The sequence below is a fragment of the Cupressus sempervirens genome, chromosome 4, assembly GCF_028749045.1.
Source record: "Cupressus sempervirens isolate cs-2001-9-10 chromosome 4, ASM2874904v1, whole genome shotgun sequence".
NCBI classification, from domain to species: domain Eukaryota; kingdom Viridiplantae; phylum Streptophyta; class Pinopsida; order Cupressales; family Cupressaceae; genus Cupressus; species Cupressus sempervirens.
Window position 1 is genome coordinate 657,589,987 of NC_143121.1, and position 15,576 is coordinate 657,605,562.

The window sequence follows — 15,576 nt, forward strand, 5'->3', positions numbered from 1 at the left end:
TGGTAGTCAACGCCTGTAGTGACTGGGCTATTTCTTGTTTTTCGGTAGTCATGATTCTGTAAAACTCTCTAGTTTCATCATCATCAATTCTGGGAAATCTTGGTGGACTCTGTGATTGTCTTTCTCCCATACCTCTATCCTTAAGTATTGTCCTCCTGTGAATATAGTACTTGGAAAATGGTTGCATAAAATATTTCTACCCGATAAGATGGCAGGACAACTTCTCTGATACCACTGAAATATCCCCTACAGGATTATACCTTCTTCCCAACACCTAAAATCTTACTATTTCATAGGTTAGGCATTTCGTCAAGAAAATAACAGACAAACTTGAAATCACTAATATAACCCAAACGGATATCTTGGTTGTGACTAAATAAGCAAGTCAATGTTATTGATATTAAAATCTAACTCTGCTATGGAAAGAACCTTCGATTATGGCAAATGATTTACTAATAGTTTGCACACTATTTATTCATTCTTCAATAATAAAACCAGATGTTATATTGAAGAGAACATGGATTAAACCATTGTGAACCTGATCCATGACAAATTCCAATGAGTCGATAGGAGCCCATAATGTTCAGACCCCGCAGGAAGATAATTTGCTATTCCGACTGAAATGCGACTTAATAATCCTTGATTTGCGAATCGTGTGGTCCTTGATTAAAAATGTTGGTGAGGCGATTCCACCGTTATTGTCTCCTATAGTTGATCTGCAGACCTCGTGCCCTATTCCGACCATGCGCGGCCCTGTTATTACCGGTGCTTACTGATCCCGTTTGAAAAACCCATGCTGGTATATGCCGCTGGGGTTTGTAATGCCAAAATGGAAATGGGTTCGATCTTAAACTGCCGCCCTTTCCACCTTGCGATACTACTGACAGATGAAGCCCCCTATCTTTGCGATCAGGGGTTAGAGGATCTGTGGATCCCAATTTCCTTGCTCATCCAGTTTTGTTCGAAAAAGGCTCGCTGTAGGACAGTCGGGTCTTGAGAAAAAATGGCTGCTGATTATAACCCCAGCTCCTCCTGCTGGCTCTTCCTGCTACCAATAAATTTTATTCACATATATTGCTGTTACTTTCGGTGTCAAGTTCACCAGTCCTCAAAACTTCAAGACATCATGTATATGCAAATAATTCACAACATGAAACGGCTGAAGACCATCTCCAATGTGCAACCCTTCGGGGGAGTATTTCACCTCCTCAGTTATGCAGATCCAAGGGAGTTTTCGTTCCCAAAGACCTAAAAGAAATTTGCAGAGTAATGGCTACAAATTGCCCTAATTGAAATAACAAAATGAATCCACAAAATCGCTTGTCCAAATGGGTGCCTTATGTCCCCTATTTATTCATTTTGCTGAGAAGTTACTGGAAGTTTTCTAGAATCATCTTTTATGATGTACTTTAATCATTAAACTTTATAAAATTAAATAAATAACTTTATAAAGTTAAAGTACAACCTTAATTTAATATTAGAACGAGTAGGCCCCCACTTACTGAATTATTATTCTTGGAGAGCAAAAATGTAATCATCGGGAGACAAAAATGACCCTCTTTCCATACTTATTTGCCTACGAGAGTCGATGATAGGAAAATTCCCTGTTAAAGTTATGTCGCTAGAAAGGGGACATGACAATGCGGCCTTCCTCTGCATTTTGAGGGGCAGCTCCCCTATATCATATAATTTTTAAAGGGAGTTTTGAATAAAGAATTTAATACTTCAAAGTTTAGGAGAAAGTCATCCAGGATGAATGCACCACACGCCCTCACAACCTTCTTTGGTAAACAAAATTGATAACTATGATAATCAAGAACTACACTTAAAGGCAACCCGTATTATCAGGTGCATTCATTATCATTCATAAACACTTGTATAATACCATGAGAATGTCTACTATAACGCATAATAATTTTGATTTCAGTATAAGGAACACAAAATACATCTGATTTCATTTCCTTGCACCAAGAAGACAAAAGAGATTTTTAATTTCAGAGATAAAAAGTGTACATACTTTCCAAAATTTATCCCTCAATCAAAATTTCAGCATAGTGTTCCCTTATTTTTAAAACGAAAAAGTCCCTTTACAAAGCCAAAAGGCGTCCTTATATAGACATAGAGGTTAATAACTACCTCTTCGTGGTTAATAACCACCTCTAAATATGTAATTTTGGAAGGTTAATTAACCTCAAATAACAATGACTACTAATTGAAATGTATAGCTTGGAACATGTCTTCAGATGGTCGAATCACTGACTTGTTGTGTCACTTGATAAGACTCTTCTTCATGATTATCATCAAGTTGGGCATATTGAATATGGACAAAGAAATAATCTTTCACAACATCCATTGCTCATGCACCGATTACAATCTAAATAGTGATACTACAATCTTGACTTCCCATGCTTATTACTCTCTATCTCCCTTTCTCTTGCTTTACCATTTGAAGATCTGGATGCTCTGTTTGATTTCTCTCTCTCATGTCACATAATCATTCATTGAAATCCCAATTTCCCAAATTTGACTCACATAAGTCCTTTTGATCTGATGTTCTAGATAGAATGACCAACAAATCATTGGCACGCCTACACTTATGCTTTCTAATGTGGAATTCCATCCATTGCAAGTTAAGAAAACACCCACACCAAGGATGTGTGAGTACTCCTATCAGAGGAGCCCAGCTTACAAGAAAAGCCCTTCCCTTCACTAGTCTGGCAGCCTTCTCAACGGCTATTTGCAAAACTTTTTTTTTGTGATCTTGTCAATGTTTAATGTGAGGAGGACATTCATTCGACACATGTATGACTATTGTGGAGTAGAATTGTAAAATCCAGTCACTGTGACAACATCACCGAGCATGTACCTATAAAGTCCAACACATGTTGTAACCACTACTTCATAATCTTGCAAGATTTTTAGTTCTGTCAAAGCTAACCAATTTGAAATGTCAAGGATTTCTAGTTTGGGAAGATTGCTGATAAAAGGTGGCATTGCCCTCACGTTGTAACATCCACACAATCTTATCACTTTAAGTGATCCTCCCTTATCCAATTCATTGGGTATCTTTTCAAGGTTTTTACCTGTAATTGACAACACTTCTAGGAATTTTGAAAAATAGATCCCTACTGGGAACTCCTTGAGATCAATGCAGTAATCCACATAACAATCCAGATGCCCAAGCAGCTCAAACATTGTATCCTTGCGAAGACCTTCATATTGACTGAGGCAAATTTTTTTTTCAAACTCTTCAAGCCTCTATAGTTTTCAAGTAGAGAAGAAACTTTCAGGAATTCAAGATTCAGAGTTTTTAGCTGAGAAAATACTTCAAAATTATACAATCCAATGAGAAGGAATTTTTCGTTGCCACGTACCACAGTACCATTGTATATTATGAGGACTTTGAGTATCTTCATGTTGAACACAAATCATGGAATACAACATTCCGATGCGCTGAAATATAAAATCAACACTTCTACCTCAAGGAATTGGAAGTCTGTTTGTGGCCTTCCTTCTGTGTGCATCGTTACCCCATATGAAAGGAAAAAATTTAAGCTTTTGAATTAAAATTTGTTTCCCTTTTTGGATATAAGTTGGTTTGTGATGCAGACACATACATTACATTGTAGAATCTTGCCGAAACAAGGGCCAATTTTCTCTGTTGGAAAAAGGTATAATTATTTAGGTAGTCATCTCTGATGGATGGTAACTAGATATTGGTCATCCTCAAATGCAATAGATGGCGAGCTGGAATCTTCAATAATAGTACAACTGCATTGCTCCAAGTTATTCCTCACACGTAAACCCATATGTCCAACAATGCATTTGTGGGAATGGATTCTCTTTGTGAAAATGCAGCCAGCTCAAAGAAATAATATTTTTCAACATCATACAACCCACCCATGCTTTCTTTCAAGCGATTAAGAAAGCACTCATTGTGATAAACAATAGAACATTCTCCGTCTGAAAGCATATTCTCGACTCTTTAATAGGAAGAGCTACCATACAATGAATTAACAATTTCGTGAACAACTGGCGGCAAATTTCTACACTCTGCTTCCATCATTTCTTTATCGAGACGAGAATCGCCTGAAATGGTAGTTATGCCTAAAACATACTCGCAGAAACGACACAGAGTAGACTTCTCTAGAGACATTCTTTCTAATAGGATGACCGTGGCCTCTTCCTCTATAAGGCTTGGGACACCCATGAATGGCTTAGCATTAATATTAAATTTCTCTCATAGAAAATATACACTTCGAGCTATCAAAAGGATAGAACTTCCTCCTTTTACCAAATAGTTTACGTGCCTCTTCTATTATTAAACATTTCATGAACATATTAACAATAGCACACCCTGTCGATGTCTATTCACAATCTCCACTCCTGATAACATATGCAAAAATCTTCTTGTCAGATTCCAGGATCAAAATATAGGAACAAGCATGAAAAACACTAGCCAATATAATCTTGTTTGGAAAGTAATTGGCCTCTAACATTCTACTAAACATCTGCAGTGCCTCTGAATCCAGTCCATTCTGAGCATACCCTCCAATCATGGGACTCCATAAAATAAAATTTGTGTTAGACATCTCATCAAACAGTTGGTGAGCAACCTCAACTTGCCCTAGTTTTGAATACACATTGATGAGATAGTGTTGGTAGATAGATTGAAAAGTTTCACTCTCAACTCCAAAATTTCTGAGCATTTCAAAATTATTTGTGAACACAACTATTTTTTGGCCATCCTTTTCCATTTTCTCCACCTTAAGATCAACCAGGCACAATATCTGCACTTGTCTTTTAGATGATCTTACTTCCAGTTCTTAACTTTAATCAGCTAAAAAAAGAAGGTTAATGATTGTCTCGGAGAGGTTAAGAAAAACATGTTTTGGGACATTATCATTAACCTGTTGAGAGGTTAATGGTTAGGAAAAATGTGTTTTTGGGGGTTGTAATTAACCTTTTGAGAGGTTAATGGTTAGGAAAAATGTGTTTTTGGATGTTATCATTAAACTTTTGAGAGGTTAATGGTTAATGATAGACTTGAAAACATGTATTTTGGGTCTCTCAATTAACCTACAATAACCTGAGGCTCAGAAGTCGGATTTTAAAAATTTCAAGTGCTGTGCAGAGCTGGGAATGAGCCAGAGACATGAAGATTCAAAAACTCATGAAAAATTAGAGATACAATGGTTATTTAAATTATCAAAATGGGATGTATTTCACACATAACCAAGGGATTAATAGGTTCAAAAATTGAAACACTTTATGACCGGGCAACAACTGGCTCTAACTGGGGACAAGCATTAACAAGGACGAAACTCAAATCTAGAATAAAATGTTGCCTTATCCATTGGGCTGTAAAATAGAGTCATTTGAGGAACCAATTTACAAAAGAGGGAAAAAACACCAAAAACAAGATAGTAGAAAGAAAAACTAAAGCACCACAAACTCCTAACTAGACTATTTACAAGGCAAGTTTCCCTACCTCCAATTACTCAAGGTATAATCATGCAAATCCATTCATAGGGTGAGGAAAATAAATACCATGGCGCACCAACATATGAAAATTCGTAAGCTTCCATGGGTTCGAATATAAGTTTGCTACTTGAATACTAACTCTGAAGTTCATAGCACACCCCACATCTCTGGATTCTAAGACATATCCAAATAACTAGGCTTCATAAAAAATATTAGACTTTAAAATTAATCCTGCTTCCTATTGCATGTCATTGATAACTTCATTTTGAAAGAGTTGAAGTATACAATTCTAAGGTTTCTAAATACATTTCTAATCTTTTCCTGTGCTTGGCGAACCCTCTTCTTTTTCCATTACCATGATCTTGGTTGAATCTTCTGTAAAATTATTCCAACTTAAATGCACGTCTATGTTATATTGAATCTTCTCATGATCCATTTCTTCTTCCTTATCTTCCAAAAGATCATCTTGAAGACTTATATACTCTGAAGTTATACTGATATCATGGTCAACATGGTTGGTCATCACTTTAATTTCCCTTCCATTAATATCAAAATCCTCCTTTTGAAGATCCTTCTAGTGATTAAGACTCGAAGATATCAAACCTCGTATTGGATTTGCTTCATATGATCTCTGATGCAAAGCAATCTATGGAGTTATAGCCATTGGACCTTGTCCTTGTACATGTATTTGAAAAGTATCAATACAAATGCCTTCGTCTAGAAACAAAGGATTAAATTAAACACTTTCTCCACACAAAAAAATTACCATCCAAAGCTTTTGAGCACAAACTTGGGATAAGAATATCATGAGAGTTGCCTTCATCAGATTCTTCCATGAGATCACCTACTAACTCATTACTCACTTGATCATCATTATTTTCTTCATAAAATCTCTTAGACATATAATCTACTATTTGATGAGAAGGCTCAAAAAGAGGATTTCTTTGTCCTTCAAAATGATCCATAAGACTTTAATTCCACTCCCATTGGATTAGAGGAACCTGTCTTCATGTCCATATAGCTTTCATCTTCAATATGTTCGGTGATACCTATCCCCTCTTGAATCATCATTTGTTCTCCAAGACATCTTTCATGAAGTGTGAAAGTTGGCATGCATGATAAAGAATTAAGGTTACATGGTTCATCTCTTCTCCTAAAAGCCGATTTTTAACTTTTTCATCAACCAGTCATTTAATCACAAGTTCATCAATATCATCAAAAGTAAAGGTTTCCATTTCCTCAGGGAAAGTGGATATTTGTAGAAGTTCATTGGTTCTCTTATCTCCATTAATGGTAGTAGTTTCAGATTGTTCCATGACATCTAGAGTATTGATATCATCAATAGATTCATCATCATGAATGGTCATCAAAGGATGATTTGGAAGATTTTCTCCACATAGGAACTCATCATCCGAAGCATCCAGGCACCAAGTAGGAATAAAAGCAGTATGAAATTCACCTTGATCCACATTTTCCTCATCTTCATTCATTTGTTGTGTAGTTTCTCGATATTTTGATATTTCTCTTTCTTTCTCATTAAGATTTAGATGATTGAATAATTTCTCCCAGATTTTGAAATCTTCACATTCATGCCTTAATACATTAGCAAACACTTTTTCTTCTATAGATTCTATTCCTTGACCATCTCCTTCATTACACATAGGATCGCCGTCTTCTTTCATGCATGACGATTTAGATGAATCCTTTCTAACATTTGGATCAAAAGATGTTCTACTATCAAGAAAATAATTCTTGGATGGGTCTTCTTTCTCAAGTTCTCATGGCATTTGAAGTAAAGAAGGATGTAGTTTGTCAAGATCCAGGTGTGCATTGCCATAGAAGCTTTTTAAGAATTCCACCTAATGGGGATCAATGGAAGTATGATTTTGATGAGCAATAGGTGCAAGCATTGGGACACCTTTTTGACCACCACTATCCATCTTCGATTGACATGAATCACTTTTCATATCAAATTCTTCCTTATGCTCGCATGTGGAACTTCTTTTTAAAAATGATTTTGGTTTGTGAGAGAAAAACTGATTATCTTTACCATCTTCTTAATCTATCTTTTGCAAAGTCTGGAGCAAAGATGGATGAATCTTCTCTGGATCCAATTTTCGTCCACCATAGAAATTCTTCAAGAAGCTAGCCTGCTTAGGATCAATAAGACTCTTAGTTTGCTGAGAGACAGGTTCATGAGAGACATTTTTAGTATTCCTCATTGCTGGTTTAGATGAAGCACATCTTCAGGAAAGACTTCTTTATCTTTATACTCTGAATCTTTTTTCGAAAAGAATTCTTGATCATGAAAAAGAAAAGCATAATCCTTTCCATCCTCTTCTTCAATCTTTTGAAAAACTTGAAGTAAGTGGGGATGAACCATTTTATGATCCAACCTCCTACCCCCATAGAAATTCTTCAACAATTCAACTTGTAGAGGCTCATAGGAATCTGTTTCTTAGGATATGAAAGGTATTCATCATCACTATCACTATCACTTTCAACTTTTCCCTTGTACCAAACCATGATTCTAAATTACCACCTTCAAATAGAGTCGCCGATAATCAATCTTTAAAATAGAGTCCCCAACCTTCATTCCAAGCAAAGTACCTTTCATCAACCATGCTATTTATTATTGTTCACTTGGTTTTGGATGTGACCAAGATTTTTCCTGTTTCTTCTTGGGATAACTACTATTCTTTCAATGACCACAACATTATGACCAATAGGGGCTCTCCATAAGATTTCTCCAAACTCTTCTTCTTCTTCAAGAACTTGATTTACTTGATGATATTGTTGAGCACTTCATCTACACCTCCAAGCTAGAGGGTTCAAATCAGAGATGATATCTTCCTAGGTGTCTTGGAAGCCGAGGTTCGGTTGGAAAGTAGGAAAAACGTTCTCATGTGAAAGCTCCATTGTGCTTCATTATAGGCGACTATCAATCTTTCTCGTTCAGTCTCCCCAGCAAAGTTGCCAAAAATTTGTTGGTAAATAGATTTGTCACAGTAGAATTACCCAATAGAGTGTGTGGCAAACTGTTCACAACAATTGGATAGGCCCTTGGTATGCAGCCTTCCTCTGCATTTTGAGGGGCAGCTCCTTCATATGATATAATTGTTAAAGAGTTTTTCAAATAAAGAATCTAAAACTTCAAAGTTTAGGAGAAAGTCATTCAGGACGAATGCACCACATGCCCTCACAACCTTCTTTGGTAAACAAAATTGATAACAACGGTGATCAAGAACTATGCTTGAAGGCAACCTGTGTTACCAAGTACATTCATTATCATTCATAAACACTCGCATAATACCATGAGAATGTCTACTACAATGCACAAAAATTTTGATTTCAGTATAAGGAACACAAAACACATCTCATTTCATTTCCTTGCACCAAGAAGACAAAAGAGATTTTTAATTTCAGAGATTAAAAGTGTACATACTTTCCAAAATTTATCCCTCAATCAAAATTTCAGCACAGTGTTCCCTTATTTTTAAAACGAAAAAGTCCCTTTACAAAGTCGAAAGGCATCCTTATATAGACATAGAGGTTAATAACTACCTCTTCATGGTTAATAACCACCTGCAAAATACATAATTTTTGAAGGTTAATTAACCTTAAGAAAATTAACCTCAAATAACAATGACCACTAATTGAAATGTATAGCTTTGAACATGTCTTCAAATGGTCGAATCACTGACTTGGTGTGTTACTGGATAAGACTCTTCTTCATGATTATCACCAAGTTGGGCATATTGAATATGGACAAAGATATAATCTTTCACGACATCTATTGCTCATGCACTAATTACAATCTAAATAGTGATACTACAATCTTGACTCCCCATGCCTATTACTCTTTGTCTCCCTTTCTCTTGCTTTACCATTTGAAGATCTGGAGGCTCTGTTTGATTTCTCTCTCTCATGTCACATAATCATTCATTGAAATCCCAATTTCCCAAACCTAACTCACATAAGTCCTTTTGATATGTTGTTATGCATAGAATGACCAAAAAATCATTGGCACGCCTACACTTATGCTTTCTAATCTGGAATTCAATCCATTGTGAGTTAAGAAAACACCCACACAAAGGATGTGTGAGTACTTCTATCAGAGGAGCCCAGTTTACAAGTAAAGCCCTTCCCTTCACTAGTCTGGTAGCCTTCTCAACGGCTATTTGTAAATCTTTTTTTTTTTTTTTGATCTTGTCAATGTTTAATGAGAGGAGGACATTCATTCGACACATGTATGAGTATTATGGAGTAGAATTGTAAAATCCAGTCACTGTGACAACATCACCGAGCATGTACCTATAAAGTCCAGCACATGCTGTAACCACTACTTCATAATCCTACATGTTTTTTAGTTCTATCAAACCTAACCAATTTGAAATGTCAAGGATTTCTAGTTTGGGAAGTTTGCTAATAAAAAGTGGCAGTGCCTTCATGCTGTAACATCCACACAATTTTATCACTTTAACTGATCCTACCTTATCCAATTCATTGGGTATCTTTTCAAGGTTTTTAAAACATGTAATTGACAACACTTCTAGGAATTTTCAAAAACAAATCCTTGATGGGAACTCCTTGAGATCAATCCATTAATCCACATAACAATCCAGATGCCCAAGAAGCTCAAACATTGTATCCTTGCCAAGACCTTCATATTGACTGAGGTGAATTTTTTTTTTCAAACTCTTCAAGCCTCCATAGTTTTCAAGTAGAGAAGAAACTTTCAAGAATTCAAGATTCATAGTTTTGAGCTAAGAAAATACTTCAAAATTATACAATCCAATGAGAAGGCATTTTTCGTTGCCACATAGTACAGTGCCATTGTATATTATGAGGACTTTGAGTTTTTGCATGTTGAACACAAATCATGGAATACAAGATCCCGATGTGTTGAAATATAAAATCAATGCTTTTGCCTCAAGGAATTGGAAGTCCATTTGTGGCCCTCCTTCTGTGTACATTGTTACCCGATATGAAAGGAAATAATTTAAGCTTTTGAATTAAAATGTGTTTCCATTTTTGGATATAAGTCAGTTTGTGATGCAGACACATACATTACATTGTAGAGTCCTACCAAAAATAGGGCCAATTTTCTCTATAGATCATCTTGGACAAAGGTATAATTATTTAGGCAGTCATCTTTGATGGATGGTAACCAGATATCGGCCATCCTCAAATGCAATATATGGTGAGCTACAATCTTCAATAAAAGTACAACTGCATTGCCCCAAGTTATTCCTCGCACGTAAACCCATATGTCCAACATTGCATTTGCCAGAATGTATTCTCTTTGTGAAAATGCAGCCAGCTCTAAGAAATACTATTTTTCAACATCATACAACCCACCCATGCTTTCTTTCAAGTGATTAAAAAGGCCCTCATTGTGATAATCACTGGAACATTCTCCATCTAAAAGCATATTCTTGACTCTTTCATAGGAAGAGCTACCATACAATGAATTAACAATTTCATGAATAGGTGGCGGTATATTTCTACACTCTTCTTGCAAAATTTCTTTATCGGGATGAGAATCACCTAAAATGGTAGTTATGCCTAAAGCATACTGGCAGAAACGATACAGAGTAGACTTCTCTAGAGACATCCTTTCTAACAGAATGATCGTGGCCTCTTCCTCTATAAGGCTTGGGATGCTCATGAATGACTTAGCATTAATATTAAATTTCTCTTATAGAAAATATACACTTTGAGCTATCAAAAGGATAGAGCTCCCTCCTTTTATCAAATAGTTTACATACCTCTTCTATTATTCAACATTTAATGAACATATTAACAAAAGCACGCCCTGTCGATGCTTGTTCACAATCTTCACTCTTGATAACATACGCAAAAACTTGCCTGTCAGTTTCCAACATCAAAATATAGGAACAGGCATGAAAAACACTGGCCAATATGATCTTGTTTGGAAAGTAATTGGCCTCTAACATTCTACTAAACATTTGTAGCGCCTCTGAACCCAGTCCATTCTGAGCATACCCTCCAATCAAGGGACTCCATGAAATAAAATTTGCGTTAGACATGTCGTCGCATAGTTGGCGAGCAACCTCAACTTGCCCTAATTTTGAATACACATTGATGAGATAGTGTTGGTATACAGATTGAAAAGTTTGACTCTCAACACAAAATTTTTCAAGCATTTCATAATTATTTGTGAACATAACTATTTTTTGGCCATCCTTTTCCATTTCCTCCACCTTAAGATCAACCAGGCGCAATATTTGCACTTTTATTTTAGATGATCTTACTTCCAGTTCTTAACCTTAATCAGCTAAACAAAGAAGGTTAATGATTGTCTCAGAGAGGTTAAGAAAAACATGTTTTGGGACGTTATCATTAACCTGTTGAGAGGTTGGTGGTTAGGAAAAATGTGTTTATGGGGGTTATCATTAACCTTTTGAGAGGTTAATAGTTAGGAAAAATGTGCTTTTGGATGTTATCATTAACCTTTTGAGAGGTTAATGGTTAATGATAGACTTGAAAACACATATTCTAGGTCTCTCCATTAACCTGCAATAAACTGAGGCTCAAAAGTTGGATTTTAAAAATTTCAAGTGTTGTGTGGAGCTAAGAATGAGCCAAAGACATGAAGATTAAAAAACTCATGAAAACTTAAAGATACAATGGTCATTCTAATGATCAAAATGGGACATATTTCACACATAACCAAGGGATTAATAGGTTCAAAAATTGAAACACTTTATGACCGGGCAACACATTGAGGATTGAGGTTTAACATTTAGGGTGTAGCATATACATGGTTTAGAATTTAGGACTAGGGTTTAGTAATTAGGGTTATGGTGAGGGTTTCGGATTAATGATTTAGGTTTATAGTATTATGCTTAGGGTTAGGCTTTTTTAAGGGTAAGTGTTATGATTAGGGTTTTGTATTGAGGATTAGAGTTAAGTAATAAAACTATTGAATTACAAAATTCAAATGTCTCAATACATATCATTGTATATTATAAGCCGAATCCTAACCATTAGCTCATACTAATCCTAATTGTGACATCAATTTCTATAAATATAGTCCTAACCATAACATAAAATTAAAACTCTAACCATAAACCTAACATTAACAATTAATTATTTATTATAATCATAACCCTAAACAAAGCTTAAACCCTAACCATAACCATAAATATAGTCATCATAAAAAAGAATAACACTATAAATATATATAGTAAACTTATACTATTAATATTTATAGTTACAGTTATGAGAAATATCTAACCCTAGCCCTAACAATTGGGACGCATTAAAAATTAATCCTAAATGTCATGAATTATGATTGGGATTAAAAATTATACTATAAGACTAACCTAAACCTATAGGTTTTATTTAACTTAATTTATTGTATTTCACTTTTTCAACACTATGTCATTCTATTAGGGTTAGTGTTGGTTTGAGATGTAGGTTCCATTTAAAGTTGGGTAGATTGGGGTTGTCATATGGATTCGTATATGTTTATATATTAAATTTGATGCTATCATTTAGGGTTCTTCTTAAATAATAACCATATTCCTAAAAAATGACCATACCAATAATGATGATCCTAATGCTAACTATAATTCCAAGCCTAAATATAAATATAGTTCTAACCCTAGCCATAATATAAATCATAACCATGATATAAACTCTAACCATGAATGTTAGCCTTGATATAAATTCTAACTCTCAATGTTAACCCTAATTATAATCCTAATCAAATTAATTTGTTCAATGTGTTATGTGCGGTACAACTACTACTAGCTAATATACTCCATATTTATAATACACCTAGATGCATTGAGGCATGAATTTTAACTTAAGCATTGGTGCATCGTAGGGACTAGATAGTCATTTCCACCATGATCATATATAGTTCTTGCTAATTCTATGGGTTCCATTTTATACTTTGAGATTTTAATAGCGAATCATCTTGACAAATATATCTGGATAAGTAAGAGATACTTTCCACAAATTAGATTATGATCTTGTTATTAGGATTCAACTGTGTAGTTTTTTAGTCAAACTCATGAACCCATGTTTCACAAGTAGTAGTTCACAAGAATCAGTCTTTCATGAGAGTTATTGGTACTCTTAGCATTCATTGCATTTGGGTGTTCATAGACGTGAAGTATTGGGATTTCCCAAAAGTGACCCATCCCTGTACTACAAATCAAGCATGCTTAACCATGGAGTTTCCAGCAAATGGGAAAACAAGTTGGGTGAGCTTAAACTCGAGGAAACTTCACAGTTCAGTACATTTGAGTCGAAGTAGTGCTGGGATGGGTGATCTTTCTAGAAGGCCCAATATTTTACCTTTGTGAGCATCACCGAAACGCAATGAATGTGAGTGTACCATTCATTCTCAGTAGAGATGGGTCCTTGTGAACCACAACTCATAAAACATGGGTCAATGAATTTGACTTGAAAACTATAGAATTGAATCCTGATAGAAATATGTTAAATATATTTGGATTCAAATTTTTTTTGTTCCTTTTAATTTCAATGCTTTATTATGGGCTTAAAAGAAAGTTATGTGCTCAACCAGAAAAGTTTCAATGTTTTATTATAGGCATAAAAGAAAGTTATGTGCTCAACCAGAAATATTAGTTTGATTGAATGAACTCTAGTTCAATACGCAAATTTTAAAAAGGAAAGATAAATTTGGCGTTGATAGACCTAAATGGAAAAGGAAAAGATGGATTTGTTTTACTACAGATAATTGTTCAACGAAATTTTTACATTTTTACAAAATTGAAAAAGAAAAGATGGATGTTTTTTACTACAAAACTGTGCAACAAATTACAATTGTTCAATGGAATTTTTAGATTTCAATAACCTAGTTATGGTGTTACATAGAGAAAATACAAAATAAAGAGCTTGCATCTGCTGAAGCAAAAGATGAGTCACTTTTGGATCAAGATGCTTCTACAAGTACAGAAAATAATGTAGATCCAAATCCTTAAATCTGAAATTTATTATTTTGTATATTATTGCTGAAGTCCTTCTAATATGTAGAGGATTAAGAAGCCATCGGGTATGGAAAACATTGTGGAGGGATGCTAAGACCATCTAATGTATTCTATTGGTGTACCATGTAATCATGTAAGTACTCAATACCCTTTTGTAAGCTTTTAGTTACATAAGACCATATTTGGAGTAATTGATCATCCTAGGTTGAAGTCCACCCATTGTAGAAATTGATCCCTTTTACTAAGTAATTTTTGAATCCATTTAGTTTTTCTCTCAATAGATTTATCAATAAAGGAAGAGTCATGATGTATGAATGTACCATTAGCATCATGACAATTATCAATTTTAGCATGATTACCGTGCTCTATAAATGCATCATTACCATTACCACTGAAAGAAAGAATAGGAGGAATAATGGTAGATATATGAGGAGTAGGGTTTAGAGAAGGAGGTTCGTCCTCCACTAACACAATTCTACTTTCACTAAATTGTTCATTTTGAGCATTAGAAGAATCATGCACATCATTTTCTGCAAGAAAAACATTTCGTGCTATGGGCACATTGTTAGGAATATGATGATTCTTGGAGCAATATGAAGTAAATTATTTTCAACCATATTAGATCACATAGGATCATTATTAAAATGAGCAAACCTTTCATGCTCCATATTAGAAGTAGTATTTTCATGCAAAGAGTGTCTTAAAGAAGTAAATCCATAAAATTTAAGTTATGATGACCTAACTTAGCATTAGAAACAACTTCATTAGTGTTAGCATCAATAAAAGAGCAGACATCCCTATGAAATTCAACTTTGTAATCTTGACATAATTTAACAACAGAAAGAAGATTGTATTTCAACTCAAGAACATAAAGGACATCATGTAATTTTCCATTTGAATTGATAATATTACCAAATACTTCAACTTCACAACTATAATTATCAGCTAATTGAATTGGAATATTATAAAGAATAGGTTTTATAGAATCAAACACTTCTTTATGAAAAGTAACATGTTGAGACACACCGGTATCAATAATCCATTCTAAATTTTTAGGAAAATTGTAACTAACAGTAAAAGCATGATGAGATGGATGAGAGTT